At 35.6% G+C, this 27,545-nt stretch overlaps 1 protein-coding gene and 1 long non-coding RNA gene across 4 annotated transcripts in view; one reads left to right on the top strand and one right to left on the bottom strand.

Moving 5' to 3' along the window:
* Positions 1-27,545, top strand: part of LOC145671052 (uncharacterized) — a 583,222-nt gene that overhangs the window by 343,821 nt on the left and 211,856 nt on the right. The gene's annotated exons all lie outside the window — the stretch shown is intronic.
* The window catches only part of tn (tripartite motif containing protein thin), a 189,647-nt gene that overhangs the window by 107,553 nt on the left and 54,549 nt on the right, over positions 1-27,545 (bottom strand). Inside the window, exon 1 of one of the 2 annotated variants that reach the window (XM_081739736.1) lies at positions 26,795-27,313. The exons of the other annotated variant lie outside the window; for it this stretch is intronic. The gene's annotated coding sequence lies outside the window, so the exon portion shown is untranslated. Of the gene's footprint in view, positions 1-26,794; positions 27,314-27,545 lie in introns of those variants that run through there. 2 annotated transcript variants of the gene reach the window in all.

Genomic DNA, 27,545 nt, shown 5'->3' with positions numbered 1-27,545 from the left:
AATGTTCTTACGCGTGCACAATAGCTATGCCCTAGATAACTGTTTAGCAATTCTTTTATCAGTAAATGAAAATTTAGTATTACAGCACTCACACAGGAAAATGACACCTGGAACGCAACGGGTTAACGCATAATTAACTAATGCTTTATAAAATAGTAAAAATCCGTTCAACTAATTTCTGTTGCCATTATTAAACGGGCCATAGGTGTTAGTAAAACTACCAGATCTCTTAACGAGACAAATGACAGTGTTAATTTTAAAAATCTTTGATTAAACTGATACATAGAAAATGAATAAAACTCAAATCTTGTTTAACGTCCATGGTTGTGGTTTTTAGGCTAAAGGATTGACGAAATAAAATTTTTGTGCTGTCTAAGCGGGAATCGAAATCGGATATACGCATACCAAAGGCACACGCGGTAGTCACTAAATTCAGATATAAATATTTATATCACTGAATTGTTGTTTCAATCTTTTAATATAATCTTGTTCTTTCCACTTTGGAGTTCTAGTATCTATTTTTAGGTACTAAAGTAGTATCTTCATTATTCGACTTTAAAAGGAGCAATAAAGCTTTCTACTTCGTTTCTTTCTGTTTTTCAAGTCTAGAGGCATTGTAGAACACGTTACGTATGGTTTCATGCCTTTCTGCCTCGAGACATAGGAGGTGATGTCATCCTAACTTTAAAAATATATATATATATATTTTTGTTAGGGCTATTATCTTTTGGCGGGCTTACTTTTGCACCAAGAAGATTGAAATTTTGCACAAACATTTAATCCACCAAGTAGTATTTACGATTTTTTCCAGATCTCTACATTAACACAGGGGTAATCTTGAGGGGCAAAAATGTAAAGAAAAGGGATATTTTAACCACAAAATCTATTTTCGCGATTTTTCCCGCCTCAGGTACATGATGGAGACATTTTAATCGTACCGTACCATTTGAAAGACTGTTCTATTCTGAAAACATGACCCTAGGATACATAGTGATGTCTCAGGAATTTTTTAAACCTGAGATTAGGGTCTTTTGCAGTAATCTGGGGGCATTATGGGGATCATTGGTAAATAATTTTCCCGCCATTACTATTCAAGAGAGAAGCTTGTAATGTTGTACACACATTAGTTACACCACTTAGTATTTTTCAGTCGATTTTCAGATCTCTGCGTTAACACAAAGGGTCCAGAGGGGCTCAAAATTTGAAAAAAAAAATTAGAGAAAAATCCTGGTTTCTCTCAAAATTTCCCGCCTCAAAGACATGATACGAAAATGTAAATGATAGCGTTTGAACGGTTGCTCTATTGTGAAAAGAAACGGGGTATGAACCATGATTCTACGATATATAGGGATGAAGCTGTAGCCGCTTGACTGAAAGTCTATAATTTATCTTTTAAAAAAGCAGAAATTTAAAACGGTTTCTGAAAATCCGCAGCGTTATTATTCTCTGAATAATCAGATGTTGTACCCGAAGTATCATTGTCATATTGACGAACAGAGTTAACATCAACCTGTCCTTTTTTTTCTTTTTTAGTAGAAATACAGGTTCAACATTTCTAGCTACTTGTCTCTTACGCCATCTTCTATCACATTTCTCTCCCACACACCAGGACATCAAATTACATACTCGTTCTTGTTTCTTGCAGTTGTAAATTTGTCATTTGAGAACTAATAGGATCTCTGTTACGTGGAATATTACTTCGAGGTTGCTTTTTCTTCATTATTTACATAGATAAGGTTCTCTGAATTTTTGTGAAGTATTTATAGTATTCCTCTAATTTTTCTTTTGATATCTGTCCAATTGGAAATAAAGCTTTATGTATCATTTTCTCATATTAAACACAGATCTTATGATACGTAACAGGCGTATCGTCTCATGGAAACAAGACAATTTATAACTTTTCTGTTTCATGCGAAAATGCATTAAAAGCAGGAAGAGTCAAGAAGTAATTCCTGGAAATATGATGTACAATATGGTACCAAATACTTTTATAAGGTCTACTCCTTCCATTAATTATTTTACAATCATTTGTTTTCATTTCACCTCCTTTATCCTAAAAAGAGAGGTTTCACCACTGAACTTTAAAATAAATATTTCATTTCAACTTCTCCTGCTTCTCTTGTTGTATTAAGTTTATATAAAATATTATTTCTTTTTTTATTGATTTTGAAAATACATACAGAAGAATTATCCCTCATCTTAATATCTAATTTCACTACACTCAAAATGCTATCCTTACTCCCAGTTTTTTTTTTTTTCGGGGTAAAAGAAGAATTCTCCCAACGATGGATATCTTTGACAGCCACTAAATGGAAGGACATTCATAAAATATTTTCTTCGTGTATGGAGACCATTTCCTTTGCGTCTCTTTTTCTCTGTCTTTCTTTCTCTCTCTCTCTCTCTCTCTCTCTCTCTCTCTCTCTCTCTCGAAAACTGGTCAGTGATTCGACTCAGAAGATTTCACGGTTCAATGTTGAATTTTTTATATGTTATTCCTTCTGGAAATCGATATGTTTTTTTTTTCAACATACTATTCTTGAGTCCGAGATGTAAGATGCCAAACATTGGACATCGAAGTGATTTTTCTACTAGTTTATTTATGGCAGAAGATAGTTCATATATTCCTTCTCCGTTTACTTTTTCCTCATCGTTCATACAGAACACATTGGGTAGTTAATACTAAAAATGTCATCTCAGTGATAAGGATATCTACGAGGAGAAGTCAAAAAGTAAAGGGACTTCCGAGAAAAAGTACATTTATTCTTATGATTGAAAACTGAAACATACATTATTTTTCTACATAATCTCCCTGCACTTCAACAGACTTTTCCCAATGTTTCACAAGTTTGCTGATTCCGTCGGGGAAAAAAATTGCACCGCATCAATGACTTCTGTATCGGTTGCAAATCTTCCCCTGAGCGCTTACTTCAATGGAATACGCTGAACCATGATTGATATGTAAAGTATTGGCGATTTCGACAATTGTGATTCGTCGGCTTTCCATCATCATACCCTCAACGACTTTGAAATTGTCCTCAGTCGTTGACGTCGATGGCCTGCCCGACCTTTCTTCGTCACATAAAGAAGTTCTTCCCTGTTTGAAATGTTTGATCCATTCATAGATCTTGCTTCGCGATAAACAGCTGTCACCATACTGCGCTTGCATTCGACGAATAATTTCCTTGTTTGATCAAATTGCCAGTGGAGCTGCTATGTTTAACGGTTTGCTATACTTCAAAATTAACGCGGGAATAAGAGTGACACGGTTGCATAGAAGTGTCGCAGACGACACAAATTCAGCGCTGGATACTAGCAGTGTTCCCAAACCCTACTGGGAGAAATTGTAGAAGTCCCTTTACTTTTTTACTTTCCCTCGTAAATATTACATAGTGTGATATGTATTTAATCTTACTAATGTTCAGTGCGATGAAACAAAATAACATATGTTTTGTACATGAAAGTGTTTGTTATCGAACGCTTCATTAAAGAGAGATTCGATTGCTAAGTTGCAGATCACTCACCTCTCCTGCAAAGGGTCCCTGATTCACTCCCAAGCATGTAAGTTACAGCTGGACAGAACCATGCCCGTGGATCTTCTCGCAGTTTCCCCATTTATTTTATTGTATATCGGGTGTTCAAAAAAAATAGCGCCCACATACAACAGAGCGCTATTCTTCAGATCAAAATAAAGTGAACATATTATATACTGCTATATCCTCCGGGTCTCTTTCAGTTGGTATAGGGAATCAAAAGTTTCACTATATGACAACGTCGCATATTAACTTAGAACCATTAGCATTGCTCTGCGAATCCATCAAACAGTTATATCGATTGTTATACTAATAAGTGGTGCTAATGCCAACGTGTATCGACTTTAACTGCCATCTGGAAAGAATCGATGTAACTATTTGATTGATTGATAGATCTACTCTATGGTTCTTTATCTGCGACGTTGCCATACTCGTATAATGCAATTAGTATCTATAGACGAAGACCCGAAAGGTATACAATTGTACGTAATTTTAAACCTTTTGCCTTATTTTGATTTTTAGAATAGTGCTCTCTATTCCATTAGCGCCATTTTTAGAACACTCGATATAGATTTAATACTGTACCGTACATAGCATTGTCAGACGTCCTGTACATACAGGATTGTCCTGTATTTTACAATCTATTTTTCTATGCTGTATAAAGATTATCAAGGAAACAAAAAAATGTCCTGTGTATTTGTTGTTTACTAGTAATATATAGTGTGTTTCAAAACAACACCGACAACGTTTGGGAGGTGATTCCTGACACCAAGATAAGACTAAAAGTATAGACCAACCTGAGTACATAAATGCTTCCTTTTGGAGTTATAGGCTGTCGGAAACATGAAAAAATGAAGTTTAAAGGTCCATAGCTCCAAAACTGTGGGATCTACTGTAGTCGGGTCAAGACTTCACTTAGGAACTAATATGTGCACTATCCAAAAATATATGTTTCAGAATCTTAAGGTACTCATACAACAATTTTTATGGAGACAGTTTGGCTACGGGCATATAATTTCAAGTATTCACCAATTACCTTTATAAAAATTGTTGCGTAAGTACGGCAGGTGTGGAAGGCAATTTTGCACTGCGTATGCAAATTATTTTATATTTAAATCATATCGTTCTAATATAATTTGCATATCAATATGTTAATTTCCAATAAACATATTAATATTTAAATCCTTAATTCTTTTAGTAAATATATTTGTCTATAAAGGATCATACATTAATAAAAGTAACTTTGTTTTTGGAAAGTACCGCGAAGTAATATTTATTCCATTTCCGACACGCCCCTCGTATTTGTTTTAAAACTTCTTTTAGCTGCTTAACGAAAACTATTTCTCTGGTATTGGTGAGTTTGATCCGTCAGCCTGCTTGAGAGCGGATGACTGGAAACTGCCACACAACTCAATTTTTGTTTTTTTTTAAAGAATACAACTCCACATCTCATAAGAAAATAATTACGCTAGCTACTGTCCCACCACAAAATAAATTGGCTTCCCAGCGTAAGGGCAATTACTACGCTTCTGTCCAGAGTTATTTTACACAAATTTGGCACATCAGCGTAGTAGCAATGATTATGCTTCAGAATAAAACGCGTGAGTAGTGAGTGTGATTACCAGTAGATTCGTGTAAATTTGTTGCTTATTTTTTTATCCCCAGTAGAATTACTTTCCAAAAACATTGATTGCTATTATAAATGTGTTTTTATTATGTTATATATGTGTCAACTAAGAGTATTGGTGTGAAAAGAAAAGACGTTTCATAGTTCAAGGGGGGAGATAAATTTAGAGAAATGTTATTGTTGAAAATTGTTGAGATAATTTTAGAGAATTTTTATTTAGATACTTACTATTACATTAGGAATTGATGGTCATTACAAGATTAAAAGCCAGAAAAATGGAAGAGCTTAGGAATTTAAATGATGAGCAATCTTCATCATTCCTTATGGATGATGTAATAGAAGATAGGACAGAAGAAGAAATAGAAAATACTAATGTAGAAAGCAGTAGTAACATGGAGGGTAATATATCAAAGCCAAAAACAGATAAAATAGATGATAGAGATAGGGACCATATTGACCCGGTGTTGGAATTCCTGAAGAAAATGCAACAGGAATTGAACAGCAAAATAGACAGGTCACAGCTTGAGATACAGCAAGAAATGAAGAACACACATGTAGAGATTAGAAAGGAAGTGCAGGAATTAGGGACGAAGTTAGATCAAACGTATCAAGAGTTGGATAATAAAATTTCGGAACTGAATTCGAAAGTATTAAACAATAGCGTAGAAGTAATAAATACTAGACGTGACTTAGAGAATGGGTATAAAGAGTTGGAAAGTAGGCTCAACAGATCATTAGAGAGTACAAAACAACAGCTTCGTAATGATCTTGAACTTACTGCATGTCAATTAAACGGAGCGTTAGGCGAGGCAACAGGAAATCTTGACAGCACGGACAAAATTATCGAGGAAATTAAAATAGATGTAGGCACTAAATTGGCTAGTCTAGAGGAGATGAATCAAAGTGTTTTAAATCAAGTAGAGAGAAATAGGGCAGATGTAGAGGAAAGATTTACTAACATTAGCTCAGTGCAAGCAAATGTAACCGAACAGTTACGCAAGAACATTGAAAGTGTAAATACACGAGTAAATGAGAAGATGGAAGCAATAGAAGAAATGATTTCTTCTAGATTAAACTTAGAATCAAATCACGGAGAATCAGTATCCAACACAGGCATTCCACTAGAACAGTCTTTACCATCGTCTACGCAAACTGTATCGAATGCAATAGTTTCGCCTGCCATTATGCAACCTGGAACATCCGTGTCAAATGTTGATAGTCAGTCAACACAACTAGCAACAGCGATCAATTCTTTTATTCATCGGGATCTGAGCTTGCCTAGTTATCGAGGCACTGAAGATGAAACAGACACTTACAATTTTCTTCTCGATCTTGATAATTATTTTGCTCTAACTGGGGTACCTAATGAAGCAAGGTTAGCTTTCATAAGTCGAACTCTGAAAGGTCAAGCCTTGCAATGGTTCAAAGTAATGTGTCCCAAAATATCCACATATTCGCAATTTGTAACACTGTTTCGAGAGACATACTTGAGCCAAGAACGGTTGGCTACACTGCGAGCCAATCTTTTGAGTAGTCACTTTGACCCGAAGGTCCATAAAAGTCCCTCCGAATTTTTATTAAACATCCTCCACCAAAATTCTATACTAGACCCGCCTCTTGAAGAATTTTGTTTGTTGAAATTATTGCCCAGAAAGCTGCCACAGTACATTTTTCGAACCGTAATAGCAGCGAAACCGAAAACTCTTACGGAACTATTAGGAGTTGTAAGTGAAGTTCAGTCTTCCAGTTATGAACGAGAAAGATTTCAACAGAGAAGAAGTATCAATATGTTGAATGTCTCAACTGAGAGGGGGAATGTTGCTCGTTCTCGTAGAGCAAACAGGAGGAATCTTCACGCACAAGTTCCTTATAATAGTAATCAAAGAGGTGAAACGGAATATAGGGTAAATAATAATTACCAAAATTCTAGTTCTAACCACACTGAGGAAGTAGGTCATTCACCCCGAGCAGAGAGGTACTCTTCGGCTGGAAACCAGCAGAGTAGTCCCAGGACACAACGTGGGTTTAGAAGGGGAAATACATCTCACAATAACCGCAATATGAACAGACGAGGAAATACATACATACCAGAGGAACAGATTCACGTGTTGGAAACTTACGATACCAGCGAGACGCAGGGTTGCCAACCACAAAGAAATGTACCCAGTGTACGAGGCAACGCCAGTAATAATCAGTGAAGTTTCCCAGCACACATTGCGGAATCGTTGGATGTAGTACATGTGGATATGACATCTAATATACGTGCGAATAAATCCCTATGTGTGCTCGACAACAGTAATAATTCTTGTAATTTTGAGGATAGAGAAACAAATGTCAAAATTTTAGATTACAGTAGAGAAAATGAGAATAAATGTACAAAATGTGAGGAAATAAAACAAACTCAACATTTCGAAAATAAGTCTAGCGAAGAATCAAGTACTATTGTATTATTACTAAAAGATGGAAAAACGGTAGAATTAGATAGGAAAGTGTTCCATGAATCAAATGGAATATTTGATAATCTCATGGATACGAAAGACGATCCTGTAGTGAGAAATAATATAGTGACGCTACCTGAGATTAACGTGGTAATTTATGGACAATCTGTAAATGTACTACTTGATTCAGGTGCCTCTGTATCAGCAATAAGTAGCAGTCTATGGGACACAATTAAGAGGTGCCAGCCACAACCCGCCTTTTTAAAGGCAAATAATATTAAAGTTACATCCGCGTTTGGAAGAAAGATGGCAACACTGCAAGGCCAAACTATGTTAGAAGTATTAATACAAGGGAAGGTATATCAAACTGTAGGACTCATAGTTGAAGGATTAAATAGGGATTTGATACTAGGATCACAATTTTTTTTAGAATCGTCAGCTATTTTAGATTATTCCAGAGCGCTACTAATACTCCAAAAGCCCCACTATGTAGAAGTTCATTTTCGGGACCAAGATATACCTAGTGATGATCTAGTCCTTAGACAGTTAGAAGAATCCTTATACAGTGGCATTATTAATGAAATAAATAATAGGGAGAATATAGGAGAAAGAGTAGAAAGTGACAATTCCCAAAGAGTGGAAAAGTGTGTATCTAGGGCAATGCTATTAGAGAGCAACCCCACACTGAAGTTGGATGCGAGGAAATTCCCAACTCCCACCGAATTGGAACAAAGAGTATTGTCGCCAGATGAATGGCTAAAAATAGAAACAAAAGCCACTGTGGAGGAGATTTATGATCATGTAAACAGTTGTGAAGGACTAACAGTCACGCAGAAGGAGCAATTAGCGTCTCTGTTGATTAAACACATAGATATTTTTGATGAGAAGCCCGGAACCATTAAAGGGTACGAACATAAAATTGAGTTAACCGATTCTACACCTATAAAATCTAAAATGTACCCATACCCACTGAAGTATCAAAATCAAGTAAGAAATGAGATAAATCGTTGGCTTGCGTGGAAGATCATCAAGAAACATCATTCGGAATATAGCCATCCTTTAATTGTGGTACCAAAGCCTAATGGCAAAATCAGATTATGTATTGACGGTAGAAAACTATCACAGGTCATGAAAGGAGAAACAGATCAACCATTACCACCTTTAGAGATATTGCAATCTCTAGGTGACAAAGAATTCTTCAGTAAGCTAGACATAGTAGAGTTTTTCGTAAACGTAAAAGTTCGTGAGGAAGACCAAAAGTATTTAGGCTTCATTCATGAAGGCCTTTCATACTGCTTCATGAAATTACCTTTTGGTACAAAGACAAGTCTTTCTTCTTGTATTAGAGCATTGGACAAAATACTAGGAGACGAAGTAAAACCCTATTGTAATAGTTATGTAGATGATACAATTTTGGCATCTAATAGCTTCGAAGAGCACCTAGTTCACATTGATAGAGTACTAACTTTGTTAAAACAAGGTGGCGTAACATTGCGTCTTAAGAAATGTGAATTTGCAAAGTCAAAAATTAAAATCCTAGGTTACGAATTGTCAAAAGAGGGTATTGGGAAAGACCCTCAGAAAATACAGCAAGTAGTAAACTTCCGAGCACCCCGAAATGTAAAAGAGCTGAGAAAATTGATAGGGTATCTAGGCTTTTACAGATGTTTTAGTAACAAGTATTCAGATGTACTACACCCATTATTCCAGTTACTGCAGAAGAATGTAAAATTCAAGTGGAAACAGCAACACCAAGAAGCTCTCGATAAAATCAAATTGGTTTTTCAAGAGGAAGTTGTATTGAAGAAACCCCTTAAAGACAAACAGATAATTTTAGAAGTTGATGCATCTGATCGCGCATGTTCCAGCTTGATATATCAAATTGATGACAATGGTGACAAGAGAATCATTGGGATGTCATCAAAAGTGTTCTCTGGTCCACAACGAAATTATAATACCACAGAAAAGGAATTTGCTGCATTAGTAGAAGGTGTGTCAAAATTTAAACATTACCTAATTGGAAAGAAATTCAAAGTAAGATCAGACCACCATGCATTAAAATTTATCCTTTTATGCAGATTGACGAATCAGCGCATCACCCGTTGGTGTTTGGCATTATCAAATTTAGATTTCGAATTTGAGCATGTCCGGTCACAGGATAACATGGCTGATTTCCATTCTCGATATCCTCCAAATGGAGATTTTGATTTCAACATCGATGCAAAACCTATGTTGAAAGAATCTCTTATGAGCATCCTTGAAGAAATGCCGTGTGAGTTAAGAAATCTAATATCAATGTTGCCAGAGTTACAAACTTCTGACTCATTCTATGGCAGCATAAAAACGCAAATAGAAAGAAATGATGTATCTAAACATGTTCGAGGGAAATATCATTCATATGAAGTCTTAAACAGAAGACTATGTAAAAGAGATAATTTAGGAGTACGCATTTGTTTACCAGAAGTGATGATAAATCCTCTATTAAAATATTATCACGATGAAAATGGCCATTTGTCAGCCAGTAAATTAGTCCCACAACTCAGTGAGAATTATGTATGGCCTAAGATGAGACAATCAATACGCAAGTATTGTGGTTCATGTACAATTTGTCAAAAGGCAAATCCACCAACTTGCTATTACACAGGAGAAATGAACCCAGTACTTACAGATCGACCTGGAACGTATATTTGCATGGATTTCTGCGGGCCTCTAGTGAAGGGTATTGGAGGTTACCAATACATACTAGTATTTCTAGATATATTCTCTAAATTAGTGGGTTTATACCCATGTAAGCGTGCTAACACTCGTGTGGTGATTCAGAAGTTGACGGACTTTATGAAATTATGCCCTAATCTAGAAATCATCTTGACTGACAGGGGTTCACAGTTCAATTCTAAGCCGTGGAAGACACATATGCAGTATTTAGGAGTAAAACATTTCATGAGTAGTGCCTATTATCCACAGGGAGAAATGGCAGAAACTGCTGTGAAAGCAACAGTGCGAATGCTGAAGAAATATACACATAACAATCAGCGCACTTGGCCAAAACTTTTAGGCAAAGTGGAAAGGTGTTTAAATTCGGCGAAACACCCCAGCACTGGATTTTCACCATTCGAAATTCATCTGGGAGTGTCACAGTCTAGTGATATTGCAAAATTATTTCAGATCCCAGAGGCAGAAAAGACAAAAGGAATAAACTACTACATTGATTTAGCCCAGAAGAATTTAAAGAAAAAAGCTGCTTCAAGAAAAGCTTATTTCGACAAGCACCTCAAACTTATTGACTACAATATTGGAGATCAAGTTTCAGTGCGTTTAGTTCCTAAATCAGATGCTCTAGCAGGAGTATCAAAGAAACTCATGTTATTATATGGAGGACCATATAAAGTGATAGATAAGTCAGATAAGAATGTCTACACTTTGACAGACATGGCCACAGAGAAAGAAGTTATAAAACGCAATACTTTTCACCTGAAAAAGTATAAAGTGAGAGAAGAAGAAAATTAAACAAAGAAGCAGGACCGAATTATAAATAATGAAGACATGACAGAGTTCTTGTATATGTAACAGATTGCACAGTAGTTAGATCATTATGTTTGAAACTTAGACACTTAGTTGCTATCTATGTATTGAATTATTGTAACTGTTATATATAAGGTAAAATAAAAAAATTGATAGATAAAATACCTATATTATTAAAATTGTATTCGACATTTTTACGTTCGTAGTAATTCACTTATTTTATGTAATCTCTTACTCATATAGACTGAAGACATGTGTGAGTAATATATTAAATATCTCCCACGATATTAATATACTACTCAAAGGGGGGATTTTGTGGAAGGCAATTTTGCACTGCGTATGCAAATTATTTTATATTTAAATCATATCGTTCTAATATAATTTGCATATCAATATGTTAATTTCCAATAAACATATTAATATTTAAATCCTTAATTCTTTTAGTAAATATATTTGTCTATAAAGGATCATACATTAATAAAAGTAACTTTGTTTTTGGAAAGTACCGCGAAGTATATATTTATTCCATTTCCGACACGCCCCTCGTATTTGTTTTAAAACTTCTTTTAGCCGCTTAACGAAAACTATTTCTCTGGTATTGGTGAGTTTGATCCGTCAGCCTGCTTGAGAGCGGATGACTGGAAACTGCCACACAACTCAATTTTTGTTTTTTTTAAAGAATACAACTCCACATCTCATAAGAAAATAATTACGCTGGCTACTGTCCCACCACACAGGATACTGAAACATGGATATTTGGATAGGGGACATACTAGTTCCTAAGTGAAGTCTTGACCCGACTACGGTAAGGCCCATATGGCCCAATATTGGAGCTATGGAGCTTTAAAGTTCATTTTTTCGTGTTTTCGGCAGCCTATAACTCCAAAAGAAAGCATTTGTGCACTTACGTTGGTCTATACTTTTCGTCTTATCTTGGTGTTATGAATCACCTCCCAAACGTAGTCGGTGTTGTTTTGAACCACCCTGTATATATAATATTTATCGTTGTTATTGCTCTTTATGTATTTTACGTTACGTTCTGCTAAATCTACTAAGATGTGTGTCTGAACCATCTGTAAATAAATTAATTAATTAAATAGACCAGCAGGTCAAATTTTTAAGTAATGACAAATAGGATGTTCTCACTATAGGTTTCATAGATCTACATTACCATCTCTGATTAGAATGTTCTACACATAAAATGTTACAGAAATAAGACTAGCTAGACTTTACTAATTTGAGGCCACTAAATTCAAAACTGATATTGAAATTTGAAGATTAGCCTTGGTTTTAAGTTACAGCCTTGACCTCGAATTACGGTTTTTTGCACTACATTTTGAGCTTTGCGCATATAATCAGTTGGCAACATTGCAAGAGCGTATAATATACCGTACGGTATCTCCACGTTATCGGCTTCTGTCACTACACACCTGTTTATTACACGATACGTAGCAATTTCGTCCGATAACGATTTTCAGTTCATATAAACTGTACGAAAATTATATAATTGTCATATTGTGGTTAGTGACGCTGTTGCTAAGTGTTTCACTGATTAATCGCATTGCAGTAATTTCAGTTGACATCCTTGTGTTATAGAAAAGTAGAACAATATTGCGGAATGTTTCAATATTCCGGATAATTCCTGCTATTTTAGCGGTAAAATTTTATTTGCTTCGACAGGATGTTCAATTTGCCATCTACAGTATAAAAGTGACATTTTTGTATATGTGAATTCTAGCTGTTAGATAAAGAATCAAAACAAAAAGCGACCCAGTTTACTGCACTACATTTTCTTCGAAATTCAATGAATGGGAACAATGAATCAATGGAAAAGAAAAGTGTATGTCGTCTACTGTATTCATGGTTTAGTGGGAGCTTAGCAGTAATATTATTAATTATTATATCTATGTGTGGTTCCTTCTATCAAAAACAGTACTCTGATATACCCTCTGCGATTCGGCCTGTGCCTCATGACGAAGGACTTCCTATTTCGGAACCTGACAAAAATAATTATCTCTTCTAAAATTGCAAAGAACAAAAAGCATTGTTATTATTATTTTGCAGTATCCAATCTCCGAACTGTATATACAGTGCAATATTCCATATACAGCATTTGACCAGTTTCTTCCTTAGGCCAACGATGAATCTGTTAGTTAGGAGTTGTATTTTCTTGTTCAAACCCTTTTGGCTACGACATTAGATTTCCTAAATGCAGAGTAGTTGCAAACCAGAGATTCCTTCTGGAAATGTAACTCAAAAAGATTTCAATTATCTGGAACTCCTTAATATCAAGACAAAAGTTTGGGCATCGTGGTTACAACTGCGGAAATATTTACACCACTTCGTGAAAGCCTTAAACCCATTCCGTGAAACAATAAGAAATTTGAAAGTTCTTTAAAAATAGCGTTAGGTGAGGTTGTTGCAAGTATTTATCATACATATAACTGGCAATATTATTTGAAATGCAAAATTTAGCTTAGCAAGTTCACTAGCAAAGTGTGCAATATGAAAATTGTTAGTGTGTACATCTCAGCATACAAACATCTCTATCAATGTGCAAAGTCTCATCAATACTCTTTAAACAGCTTATGGCATAGAATCAATTATGGAAAATTGTTTATGTGGTTAGAAATCTTCGCATGTATATACTATGTGCATGTATGTATGTATGCATGCATGCATAGAACGTTTAGTTTTGTGACCAACATCACTATGAAAAGTTGTATATTGTTTAAAGATAATCAATTGAAAAGTTATTGAATACTATTGTTTTTAAACAAATCATTATAGATCTTCATCTCGAACTCGAAGTCTCAAATCGATATTTGATAAAGAGCAAAGCATAATCCTCCCAACACTCTTCAATGGTTTCAAGCATCGAAGATTTTATAATGTGTGTGTGATGTAGGTATGAAACGCATCCAATATTGAATGACGGGGAAGCTGTAAGTTCATGTGTGATATCAATCTCTGATGGCTTTACAGCAGGGCGCAAAATTTCAAAGTCAGACGCACTCCGCCAATTCACAAATGATGGTCGCCAGTATTTCTCACGTACAAATTATGAGAGTCCCCCCCCTATGTCCTTTTGTTTGATAAGAAAAAAATTAGATCAGGGCATAAGATTTCAAAACCCAGACAATTAGATTCAGGATAATCAATTTTGAATTGGAGAATTCATATACATGTTTAAAAATATCTTACCTTAACACTTCACTTTGGGTAACATTTTCTCTTTGCACTGAAGTACCAGTTGTCGACTGCAGTTTTCCGATCAAAGGGCCATTGATAGAAATTATCAGCAAATCATTCAATGTGTCAGTTTTCAGTGATGTCCTTTGGCAGTCTTAACTCAGTTGAGACTGCTAAAGCCTCTCACATTAAGCAGTACTCACAGGTAAAGTTGCACAAAATGTGACAATTGGAAGCAAATTCGAAAATCTCGGAAAACTTCACTTTCCATGCCCGTTGTGAAGACTTTACATTCCGTGATTTTTTTTCTCACTCACTGAGAATTATTTTTGTCCGAAACAGAAACTGCACAGCCCTGTAAGTTTAGGCAGAAATCATTACTACTGAACACTGTTAGTCAGCTTTAAATTTCTAGTCTCCCATGGCGACCTGGCGACCGGAAATTTTGCACATTGCTTTACAGTATATATGACTATAGTATATGGTTGGGGCTAAAGTGACTCAATAGTTGAACTCTTACCTATGGAGCGTAAAGGACCTGGTTCGATTCCAGCTCCCACCAAGTGGGACTTGTGGACAAACACAGTTTACGTACGTATTTTCATTGCTATCCTGTTTTCTCCCACTTTCGTCATTTCATCGTTATCACCGTTTCTCTTAGCCTTGGTGTATGATTATGAGCCGCAAAAATAATATAATATAGTATGTGGTAAGTTTAAGAATCTTTTAAGTTATTTATTACTTGTTTTGATGTTATAATTGTGCATCAAAAGATATCCGAAACGACCTTATGAAGTTCATGAAGTATCTATTAATCAAAAATGGTCAAGTTATTAAGTGTATTGTTAAAATAATTAACCTAATATATTTTTAAATGCCAAAAAACTTGCGTAACACATGTATGTTTAGAATTTTTAAAATTGATTTTTATTATTATTTGACAACGCGCGTCCCGTATTTACAGTGGAGAAATTCTAAAGAAGACAGTAAGATATGAATGATGATAAAATTAATAGCAAGTAAAACAAAACATCCACGCTCTAAATAAGATTCGAACCCACAACAGGCATGTCTTGCGGTCGTCAGCCTAATATAAACCGCTCAAACTTTCAACAAACAGTAGATTTAGTAGTATGTAGTGCAAAGCATTTAAACTGCTGAATAGCATAATTAATAATGCACGAAGTTTCCCAATTTTCTGAAGAAGACTTTTAATCTACCGGAGAACATGCTTTTATTCCACCACGGGGAAGATGACCTTTGTACTTGTTGAGTATTTTTGGGACTCTGTCACGTGAGAAGGTTTTTCAACTTGGCAGCTGTACAAGGATAACCTTAAAATGTCCCTGAGTGGATTACAATGTTGCTACATCTACTTCTTTCTTCTCTTTCTTATCGATGTCTGTCCGTGTGTGTGTGTGTGTATTAGTCTCAATAGCAAGGTCGTTGATACGAAAGTTTAGCATGTCATTTTTCTTAAGACAGTATTATGACGCTTTTACACTGACGAAACATAAGTTTCCTAAGAAAGTTGCGGCATTTATTCACAAAATCTTGTGGAACATTGTTTTGTAGAAACGTTTTTGGTTAGCCAACATGGTTCTGACCTCTTGGTCATTTTCTGATTCAGTAAATCCTTGGATGCTGCAATTTTGAGTGTGGTTTTAGCACCCGTTATTTTGTGAACAACTATTATTCATTCCAACGGCGCCGACTTTCCAAAATTTATGTGGGTGCATATAATGGTGGGACGTGTTATATGTTTTCAGGGGAGTATGGATATTTTTTGTTTGCTTTGCTCTCAGTTAAAATCTTTTATGAACACTATCATAAAGGGGTGTGCTGTGATAAATTAAAACATGCTGGTACTATCAGGGTAAGTCTTATTGTAGTGTATCAATTGTAAGGAAACATCAAAGCAAGCCGAATATCTGTGATTTTATTCACAATATAGTTCTATTTTTTTTATTGTGGGGACTGTCTTTGACTAGGCCAGAGACAGGCAAGGAAGGGGGAATGTGCTGCTTCGTTACCTTTGCACAAACACATTTCAAACAAACAATTATGTTTTACAAGTTAGATTTTTTAACTTCCATCTCAATGTTTTAATTGCTTATTATTTTTTGATAATAGCAAGTAAGAAATATTTATTTTATTTTATTTCTATCACACTAAAAATCTTGTGGGTGCTGGAGCCCCGGAGCACCCACGTAGTCGGCGCGCATGATTCATTCCCATTTATAGCGCCACTAAAATTTGATTTAGAAAACGACTTCAGTGACAAATAACTCGAGAACCAAAGGTCTACACAGGAAAGTATTTCACATGCATATGATGCAAGGTAAGATCTATCTAAGCTTGGTCAAGATTGGATGAGTTCTGTTGATCGCGTACGATATACACCCTTCTTCTAAGCCCTATGGGTATCAATATATCGGGAATCAAAGGTTTGCACAGGTCAATGCATATTAAGCAAGTAACGGTCTACATCGATGCTAAGTTTGGTCAAGGTTGGATCGATTACATACGATTCGTCGTCGTTCTGGCAGAAGTCACTACCTCCTTGAATCTGAGTTTTTGTACGTTAATACAGAAAACTGAACAGCGCAAGAACAGTGAAAGTACGTGTAGGAATAAGAACATAAAACGTATTTTGGCATTAGTTAATATTACGTAACCGAATTTAAAAAGGATTTTCTAACTGTGAAGCAGCTATATCTCAAAACTAGTATTTTGGGATTAGTGATTTCTGCGAAAACGATAGCATGTTGATACAGGACGAAAAACGAAAGTAGAGTATTCAGCTGAATGTTAAAAATTGTTGATCTGTTATTCTCTACAAGTACTATTGGATCTCAGAAATAAGAGTTAAAGAAAGCAAATTTATAATTGGAGAATGATTAGCGTTGTTTACTGTAGAACAAAAGCGTTGCAGTTGTTAATCGTGTACGTCTCCTTGTAAGGAACATGAAATGATGGTATCGTATGTAACTGTGTGTGCTCAAAGTGATGTCACCCAATGCATCTTGGCATCTGTACAGAGGTTAGTTAGTGTAACCTCAATTTCTCAGAACTGTCCTTTTTTTCACCTACTTTTCGACATTTCACTACACGTCTCGAAAGAAGCAAGAAAACTAAGATTGATGATATGTAAATACTGTAGCCCTACAACATCGGTGGATTACAGGTTTCGTATGGCGCAAACTAAAACTGTCCATTTTTATATGAGTACATAACGTTGAGAATGAGTGAGATGTAACAAGAAATAGAATATATGAGGGTAGGTTGAGACAAGTTAAGGACCTTCAGATAATGTGTAGTTATATTGTAGTACGCTCTGCATAATATGCTTCCTCTGTTGTCGATAGTTTAAAATTTCTTTTTCTTCTTCTAGCATCAATTCATTATACAACCTTCATTACCAACATTCCCAGCTACAAATAAAGCTTTGAAACATCTTGTTCATTTTGTTTTACATATCTTTGTAAGCAAACATTTTTATACTGTACTACCTGAACCTGCGCTATTTACACAGCGCACAGTTCTAATATGAGCGTGAATCTCCTTCCCACTTCTCACTATATCTGTGCAAGTCCCTCTATGAACACGAGTAAAAGACAGAAAGACTCTCAAAGGAAGTGAATTGCTATAGACAAACATACAAACGTAATAGTTTAATATATAGAATGTTGGGGTGAGTTTGTGGCAAACTTGGATGAGTGATAGATGATACTAAATGCAAATATGTTTTTCTTAGAATTCCATATCCGAGTACGTCTCATTGTGGGTCCACAAATAATGTAAGTTGCCAGATTTCAATAAGTTTTGTCATTAAGATTAAAGCAAAGCGCCTGAAATGTCCATCAACCTGCTATGCGTACCTTCTTTACTGGTTGCTTATCACAAGGCAACGTCCTAGTGGCAATATTAAACTAACACAGTTAAAACATGCTTAAAATGTGGAATAGAAAAATAAAGACAAGTTTTTTGAACATTTGAATGACAGCTGGCAAATCTACACAAAATTTGGAATCGACCAGCAATTTCTAGCACTTGTGGCTTTTGAGATCTCATTGTTGAAAAGATTGGCCACAAATATATAAACTTTTCGTGACCACAAACATATAAATATAGCATTTTAATATATAGATTATCTTAAGAGCAAGTACAGAAAACGCCACCATTCAATTCAAAACAATTTCAGGTCAAAAGTTGGTAATTTGAAATCGGTTCTGTTAACTAATTGTTCGAAACAAGAGAAGGCAAAATTTATTCCATGACATTTAAATAAAATAGTTACTATTCATAGCATGTATTTAAAAAAAACAAAGAAACTTATCAATTTAACGCGGTGTAAATTAGTTTTCTCTTCCTATCTTAATATATCAAACAGTACTTAATAGAAAAAATATCATTTAATGAAAACTGGGCCCGTGGATGATCTTCAAAAAATAAATTACTCCACAGCTCTTAGCTAACTGGGAACCACATATACTTGGATAAAAGAAAAGTTAACTAAATGTAAATATCGTATGTAAACAAGACATTAAATTAGAAGACGACTAAATAGTGCTACCTTGGAATTTTGATTATGTGAGTTCTGTGAACATCAAAAGAATATTTAATATATTTAAATATAATTAACGTGTAATGCATACATAAAATCATTAATTGGATACTAATCTATCAATATGGTTGATAAGTTTGTTAGGATTGCAATGTATGTCTCTTAATGGTAAAACTTGTAGATATGTTAAAATCAGTTACAAAGAAAACTCACGTACTTTGAATTAATTTAATATCTCTTTCTATAGAAACGATATCATCTGTAACGTATGTTTCCAATAGTTTTACACGGCCGACATAGTTCCAAATTCTTTCGAGTCCTTTAATGGTTTTAATATCTGTATCAGTTATTTTGTTTATGTGTTTATATGTTTAAATGAATACCGAAGTAAAATCTGGATAGGAAAATTTTGGTTCACGAGCTTTCACGTCGAGAATGGCTTGAAACAAGATGCGTTGTCGCCATTATTATTCGACCTGGAGTACGCTATAAGGAAAATCAAAGATAGTAACCAAGGCCTAGAATTGAATGGTATTCACCAGGTTATGGCGTATGCTGATGATGTAAATTTAATAGGGAATGATAGAAGAACAATAGAAAAAAATACAGAGGTTTTATTAAACGCTTGCAGGGACATGGGTTTGGAAGTAAATGCTGACAAAACTAAATACATGGCAGTTCGTAGGGATCGTAATACGGAAAATCATAGATGCATTAAAATATAAAATAATACTTTCGCGAAAGTAAATACTTTCAAATATCTAGGACCAATATTAACAGACTAAAACCATATTCACGAAAAAATTAAATGTCGACTAAAAGCAGGGATTTATGTTATTATTCAGTTCAAAATCTCTTCTTGTCGCGAATTCTGTCGAGGAATTTGAAGCTTAAAATATATAAAACGATAATCATGCCTGTTGTTCTGTATGGTTGCGAAACATGGTCGTTTACTCTGAGGGAAGAACGTAGACTAAAAGTATTTGAGAACAAGATTCTGAGACGAATATTCGGACCCAAGAGGAATGGTAATGGGGAATGGCGGAAACTTCATAACGAGAAACTACATTATTTATGTCGTTTACCAAACATTGTTAGGGTCATCAAGTCTAGGAGGCTTAGGTAGCAGATCATACAGCCAGGATAAAACAAAGGAAGAAAGCTTTCAGTCTTAACTGCAAGATCAATCGGAAAACGACCATTAGGAGACCTACACGCAGATAGGAGGACAATATTAAGATGGATCTCCCAGAAATACGAATAGAAAGCAGAAACTCGATCCAGTTGGCTAAGAATAGAAGTCAGTGGAGAGCTTTTGTGAACATGGCATTGAACCATCGGGTTCCATAGCCAAAGAATTAGTTAGTTAGTTATTTTGTTAATAAATTCCATAATTTTAACACATAGGTATAATATAAAAAATGCTCAAACGTGGTACATATATATCAATTGACAACTCTCATCGAGCTGAACAAAATTACATGATTTTGGGTCCATCCTCATGCGTAGATTTCGAAAAATCGATAAAAGTAAATTTATAGAAACATGAAAATTGATGGTGCAGAAAATCCGATGCAAATGGAATATCCGCCTCAGGTGCGTCATACAATACTTACGTAATGAAAATTGTGGTTATCTTTAAGAGATTCCTAAGAAAGAGGGTGTATGCAATTTTGCAATCCTTCAGCCATTGATTGATTGGTTTCATAGTGAAAGAAGTCTGGAATAAGCACATCAGACTGGAATAAACACATAAGTTCTTAATTTCCAAGAAGTGATCGAGATGGCGGAAGAGATACCGGTCAGTGGGAGAGATATCTGAGGAATACGATGGGTGAAAAAGTGTTTCACACTGCAGCTGATAAAGAGTCCACATCGTTCTTTGATAGAGATGTAAGTGAACATTGTTGTCAAATACGAAAACACCATACACCAAAAGTTAAAAACCCCAAAATTGTTATAAATGTTTAAACCTTTGTGAAAATCTAGGTGAACAATTTAAGGCTGGGTTGAGTACAAAATATTAACTGTCTAAATTGAACAAATTAAGTCAGGGTTGTTTTCTGCCCTTTTCTTGACAATGTATCCTTTGGGATACATAATTTTTTTGAACATTTTTCGTTCTTTGACTACCTATTTTGGCAATGTATCCTATGGGATACATTACATCACAGCCTTGTCTAAATAAAACATGTAACTAAAATGTGCAATTATATATTATTTTATAATGGCACGGAAGTCGCATCCAGTATTTTTTCTGAACAACACAAGTCTCCTTGCCAAGAAAAGGGTTAATGAAATAAGCCCAAAAATTATTTTATTCTATTAGACATGGAATTTTCAGACAAGAAAATATGAAAGGCATGCGGATTGCATTCCGCAATTTTATATAAAAGGACCACCTACGTTCACTCAAGACACTTTAAGTTTATACCACAGCTCTAGACTTGCATTCGCCTAGAAGATACATAAGTTATGTAAGTCAAGAAAAAGTGGAACCTTCGAGGTTTACTTCAGCTACCACAAATGCCTTTTCATATTAATTTTTTCTGATAGTTTCAGATTCCTTGCTCCATATCTCAAGCACAGCCTTTATACAAGTTATGCGAACACGTAAGGACATTAAAACCTCTTTATCACTCAATTGTGCCAGATTCCTTTTCTCTTCAATTCATGTTTGTCTCTATCTCTCGCAATATTCTGAGAGAAATCAGCTTAAGATATAGATAGACTAAGAATCTATGATCAAGGGTTCGATTCTCAGTTTACGCCACAGTATTAAGTATTCTTCAAAAAATGAGAATGTTTCTTGATCACTGTAGGATACTTGTGGACAAGTTTAAGGTATATTTCATGGAGTTTAATACTGTAATGATCTCTGTTGATGGTTTTACTTCGCCTGAGAAAAGACGTGATGGAACACTAGAACCATAGACCAGGGTTTCTCAACGTGGGTGTCGCGTCCCCTAAAGGGATCGCGAAATAAAGCGGAAAGGCATATTCTTATTTTTATAATACTGTTAAGAACAGCAAAAAATAGGTCTACTAAGCATTTTCAACAGATGCAGACTTGTTAAAAATCAATTTAAATAAAAGCGGTACGATATACAGTAAAACTAAGTAGAACTTATTATTGAAATATCAGAAAAATACAAATGCAACAAAACCTACATACTGAAATGCAATTAAAAATGAAAGCTAATGAGATACCTGAGAATGGTGTGATTTCACTAGTGTGGCAATGTCCGGTTCATCTTCGTGACGCAAATTATAAAATAATTTTCAACTGATAAGAGATTATTTGTCTTTGTTTTAATGCTTACCGTGGAAGAAAAACCACTTTCGCACAGGTATGATGTAGCAAATGCAATTAACAGTTATTACTTTTAAAGTAGCAGATTCCGTTTGCTTTTGTAGGGAAGTTACTGTATCCATTACGTACCAGAAATGGATTCTCCTATTATAGAAATAGATGTATATCGTGAGATCTCGGCAACAGGTTTATTTTAAATCCCACACAAGCTTATTACAAATCACAAATTATAAGGAAAAAATGAAATGAAATCTTTTGAAGTTTTACGTCCCACAATTATGCTGGTTAGGCTAAAGGAGACGGTGATGATGAGAGGTGAGTAAAATGGTGGAATGAAGAAAGTAGAAATAAACGGGAGAACCCGAGAAAACCCACGAGCACGGTGTTTGTCCATCACAAAGTTCACACGGCGCGAGCTGGGATCGAACCAGGGACTCCAAACACCGGAGGTGCACGCTCTACCACTGAGCCACCGCGCTCCCAGAAATAAGGAAGTCGCTGGCAAAAGGATGTGATAAAATGAGGGTCGTGATAGGAATTAAGCTGAGAACCACTGGCATAAACTCTCATATCAGCAACAATCTTCTCTGTCCGTGAAGACGTGATTTAGAAATCATGGACTTTAATTACGATCCAATGATTGTCCTGAGCAATCTGTAGATCAAAGCTGATTTGTCATCTGAAAAATGTCAATCCGAAGCAGAAAACTTTCCAGGTTTTCACATTCAGAAAACCTTGTTAGACGGTTTCACTCATGTGATCCATGAAACTAACTTTTTCACCTTTGCCAATTTCACGAATCGCCGAATGACACCTCAAACTCATCTGGTAAAGCACAAACACTTTTCTGAGGATCTTCCACGGTGTTCCTGGAGAGTGTTACTAATCTCATTATTTCATCTGGTTGTGTTTGTTTGGGTATCCCAGTCTGTTTGCTGAAGTTTGTGACGTTGGACGGATGACCATAATCCATCCCAGTGAGGGGAGTTCCCCACTAGACATCACCACGGTCATTTCATTTGCACCAATCTAATGAAATATGTCCTCAATTCAGTCCTCAATTATGGCAGTACTAATAGGACAGTAGATACTATGATTAGTGAGATATAATAAACAAAATAAAATATCATGATCAGAAATTGGATCCCTGTGGTACCCCAAAACAAACAAATTGTAAGACTTTAAACCAGAGATCATGCAAGTAGAATAATTACCAACAAAAATAAAACGTCACAAATATATAATGTTTATATTCGTGTAATTAATATTCGTTTCCTTAGTTTTTTGGTTATGTTATACCGTTTCTTTGGTAGCGAGCCTTTACTATTAACTTTGATAAGAATTTACAAATTAATATAATATGTAGTAAATTAAAATATACTGGTATGTAAAAAGGATAAAGTTGGAGAAAAATTAAGTAAAGTTACAGAAAAGCAAGATGGAAGTTCGATTTCCTGCTGAAGAAGAACTCTAACAATTAAGATTAATAGTTGTGTATTTATTCCAATGATAAGATTCTAATGTCTGCTTCGAAGTAGAAAAGATCTACAAGAAATCTCTACATCTCTAGCGACACAACATTTCGTAATGCAAATATACCGCATCGGGAATGAACTAGAAACGATCAGAACCGGACTGGACTGGAAATATCTGAGCCCCGGGTATTTGATTCTCGGTTCTGAAATCGCGATTCTCGATTCTGGAACCAGGTATCCAATTCTCGGTTCTGAAACCGGGTACCCGATTCTCACTGGATCGGGAACCGGGTATTTTTCCAATAGGGTAACCCGAATCCGAAATTTGCTGACCATCTCTAGAATGAACATAGGCAAGATGCAGCCAAGCGTTTCAAACTTTAAAAAGCTGAAATCTCAGAAAGGTTAAAATGCGACATTTATCGTTATTCCTCCATACTCTTCAAGTATTTTTAAACCGACATAGTACTAGCAAATAGGTATTTTGCTTCATTCTCGTCTATGTCCAATAACCTGTCAAGTTATGATGTTAAATGCCCGGCAATTTTACTGTTGCTATCCCCAGTGTGCCAGGGTACAGCGACAAACTGTTTGTCTCCGTGAAGTTGCTGACTATAAGAGGCAGAGATGAAGTAGTTTTATAACTGCTTTTATTGCCAGTGTGCGCAGGGCCTTAAGCGATTTTACCTGTATACTAGGTAACCTGCTTCACTGCCAAGTAAACAAGATTGCACTGCACAACGGCTTATATCAATTTTGAAAATCGGAGAATAACCTTTTCCGCTTAAGCGGTTAATATATTCTTGTTTTATTTGCACGTAATACCGCATCGTTCAATATCAACTTTTCTTGACATAAAAAAAGAAAGCAAAGGGTATTATGATTCAGTGGCCAATCGCTTGTCTCTAGAACGAAAGATATCTTTTTCGATTCCAAATTATGCGATATCATTGTGTTGCCTTGTTGGAGTTAAGTGTCCATTTCCAAAGCCAATGTTGTGTAGGTTCAGGTGAAATCTAAAAAACACATGTTTCCAGTGGGTATTTAACCTAACTCTTCCGCATAGAAGGCAATAACCTTTACCATTAACCACGAAATAACCCCAGTTTTTTTTTTCATTTCTTCGATTCCTCTTTATTTCACCAGTAATTTTATCACCATTGAAAACATATCTATCATCCGTCATAAACTAACCAACCCTATGATTTGAGGCGTCCAGGTGTTCCTCGCCACAGAAACAGACACTCACTATTGAATCGTATCCTCCCATACAGCACAGAGACGTCTCTTAGACGTCGGAATGTCAACTGAACGTCTTAGTTTCTCCAGCGGATGTCTCGTATACATTCCGTGGAAATCCAGGCATCCGCTTATGTCCCGGAAACGAACTTTGTTTTGAATTCTTGTGAAACATTTCTAGGCTCTTTGCGAGATAATCACATGACAACTTCCGGATATCAAACTATTGTTTTGTAACAGTCACATTTCATTGAAATTCAAGATAAATCCTATTGACATATACATTATTGTTAAAGTTCCTGCTCTGACAAATACTCAAGAAAATTCGTATGAATATTACTATTATCCTTAAATTTTCAACTGTCACAGGCACTTCCTATTGAAATTCAAAGAAAATTCCGTGGATATTTCCATTATTCTTAGCGTTTCTACTGAAAGAGGTACATCCCATTGAAATTCAAGGGAAATTCCCTGGATATTTACATTATCCTTAAATAACACCACGAAAAAAAGATGTCTCAAAAAACATGTGTCGAGTTTTTTTTATTTCCTTTCTTAAACAACATTATTTTCTTTTTTATCTTATGAAATATCTAATTGCGTTAAGTGCCTATTCGGTTGCAATGGTGTGAACAGACTTTGAGGCAGATGGGTGAAATTCAGCTCAAAGGTAATAGAGATTATGTAGATTCTATATTCCAAAATAAATTGTCGTAAAATGGATGGAACATAGTGAAAAAAAACACGAAACATTAACGTTAATGTCAATGGAAAATCAGTGAAAAACAAATAATTCCTCCACCTATCTCAAAAACCAAATGAGAGAGAGAGAGATGTCTGAAATTCAGCTCAAGTGTAGAAGAGACTATATAGATGTTACATTCAAAAAAGAAATTGTCCTAAAATGGGTGGAATATAGTAAAAACTCACGCGTAAAATCGATAATAATGATAAAATATATGCATCTTCTGCGAATTACCCAGGGCGCCCCACGCGGAGGTAACGTGCTTGAAATATCTCACATGTGGATTTGGAATCTCCAAACTCGGTTTAGAACGCAAAGTGACTTTTGACCTGATCACGTGGCACACTCTAGTCTTTATGACAAATTGAATAGGCAATTTCTAAAAGATGTTTTATTGGAACGTGTCTGTATTAAATGGAAATTCGCTACAATTAAACAAATCTCCAACCACGTGGGTCTTCCGCTGTAGCAAGTTTAGAACTTCTACTACTAAACTTCTTACAATAGCTCTATTTTTAAATGAAATGAAATCTCTAAATTCACATCCAATATTTCTGCCCTTTAGGCTAAAGGGGACGACTGATTAATCAAAGTAGGTGATTAGGAAATACGTAATAGGAAGAATAAGAATATTGGGAAAAATGAAAAAGCTTCGAGAAAACACTTGCTGTTGTTCACCACAAACTTAATCAAACTAGGAATCACTCGCAAAAGAGGTGAACGCTCTATCACTGAACCACCGTGCTCCACCTTTCCTTTTAGATTCTATTAAATGTAGTTTAGGTTTGTTTTAATATTTTAGTCTAAAATCTTTCTACAACTAAACTAAACGAAGCATTGTAGATAATCAAACTGGAATTGAACCCAGCACAAACTGAACAGAAAGCATATGTATCTATCAGTCATCCATGAACGACCTGAGATATTAGATGAGTGGCTCTATTTTTTTAAGCCCTACCATACAGATATCATTCTTTGGTTATACGAAAAAGTGTGTATTAACAAATTACAAAACTGGTTGTATTTTCTTATAGTTTTTTTTTCTATTTGCTTCATACGATTTGATACACAATTTATCAGAGAGAAATGTGTTCACATAAGGTAAAGTTATTACAAATATTATGCATAAATCTATGTGTAACATACCTTATTTTAAGGGTGAAATCTGCCTGGATAACTGGAATCCTTTGCCAGAGCGATGGGGGGTCAAAGATGCCTGATAATCATGGTGAATAACCTAGAGTCACTCACTATAGATGAAAAGAAAACTTCCTTTATGATTGCACCAACTCTTTGAACGTATAACGAAGTCGTGGTTCTGCCTCGTGGATGTGGAAAACGACACATACAGTACACGCATACACTCGTTCTATATCATTCTCTCTCTCACACTCTCTCGCTCTCTCTACTACTGTCTGATTGTATATATCTATCTATCTGAGCGTGTATGTGTTCTCGAGGAGATGATTTCCGAGGCAGGAGATCGAAGAGGAAAGAACTCATGTGGTGTAGATGCATTCATTGGGTGGGCCAATAGCTGTTGGTTCAAGGGGGATTTTGAAGAATCTTGCAAAAGGGGTCGGCAGCCTCTATGCTGAGGCCAGAAGCTTTTGAGGAAAAGAAGGTAGAAAGAAAAAAGGAAACATAGAGAGTACAGACACGCAGAACAAGCTGAGCTAAATATGGCGTCTAAATGTATTTTTGGATGACGAAAAACCAACCATGAGAGCTGCCGACGGCGTGGTTTGGTATTGGTTGGACCTTGCCAAGGTGGTGGTTGTCACAGTTGCCAAGTCCTTCTTTGTAGCAGGTCTCTGTCCTGTTGTTCGGGTAATTATTCGCTAGTAATCTCTTACCATATGCTGTTTCTTTCGCATAACCTTCCCTCCCCCTCCAT

The sequence above is a fragment of the Thermobia domestica genome, chromosome 15 (assembly GCF_964235325.1).
Source record: "Thermobia domestica chromosome 15, izTheDome1.hap1.1, whole genome shotgun sequence".
NCBI lineage: Eukaryota > Metazoa > Arthropoda > Insecta > Zygentoma > Lepismatidae > Thermobia > Thermobia domestica.
Note: the sequence above shows the minus strand (reverse complement) of the source record. Positions and strands in the feature narration are given on the sequence as shown.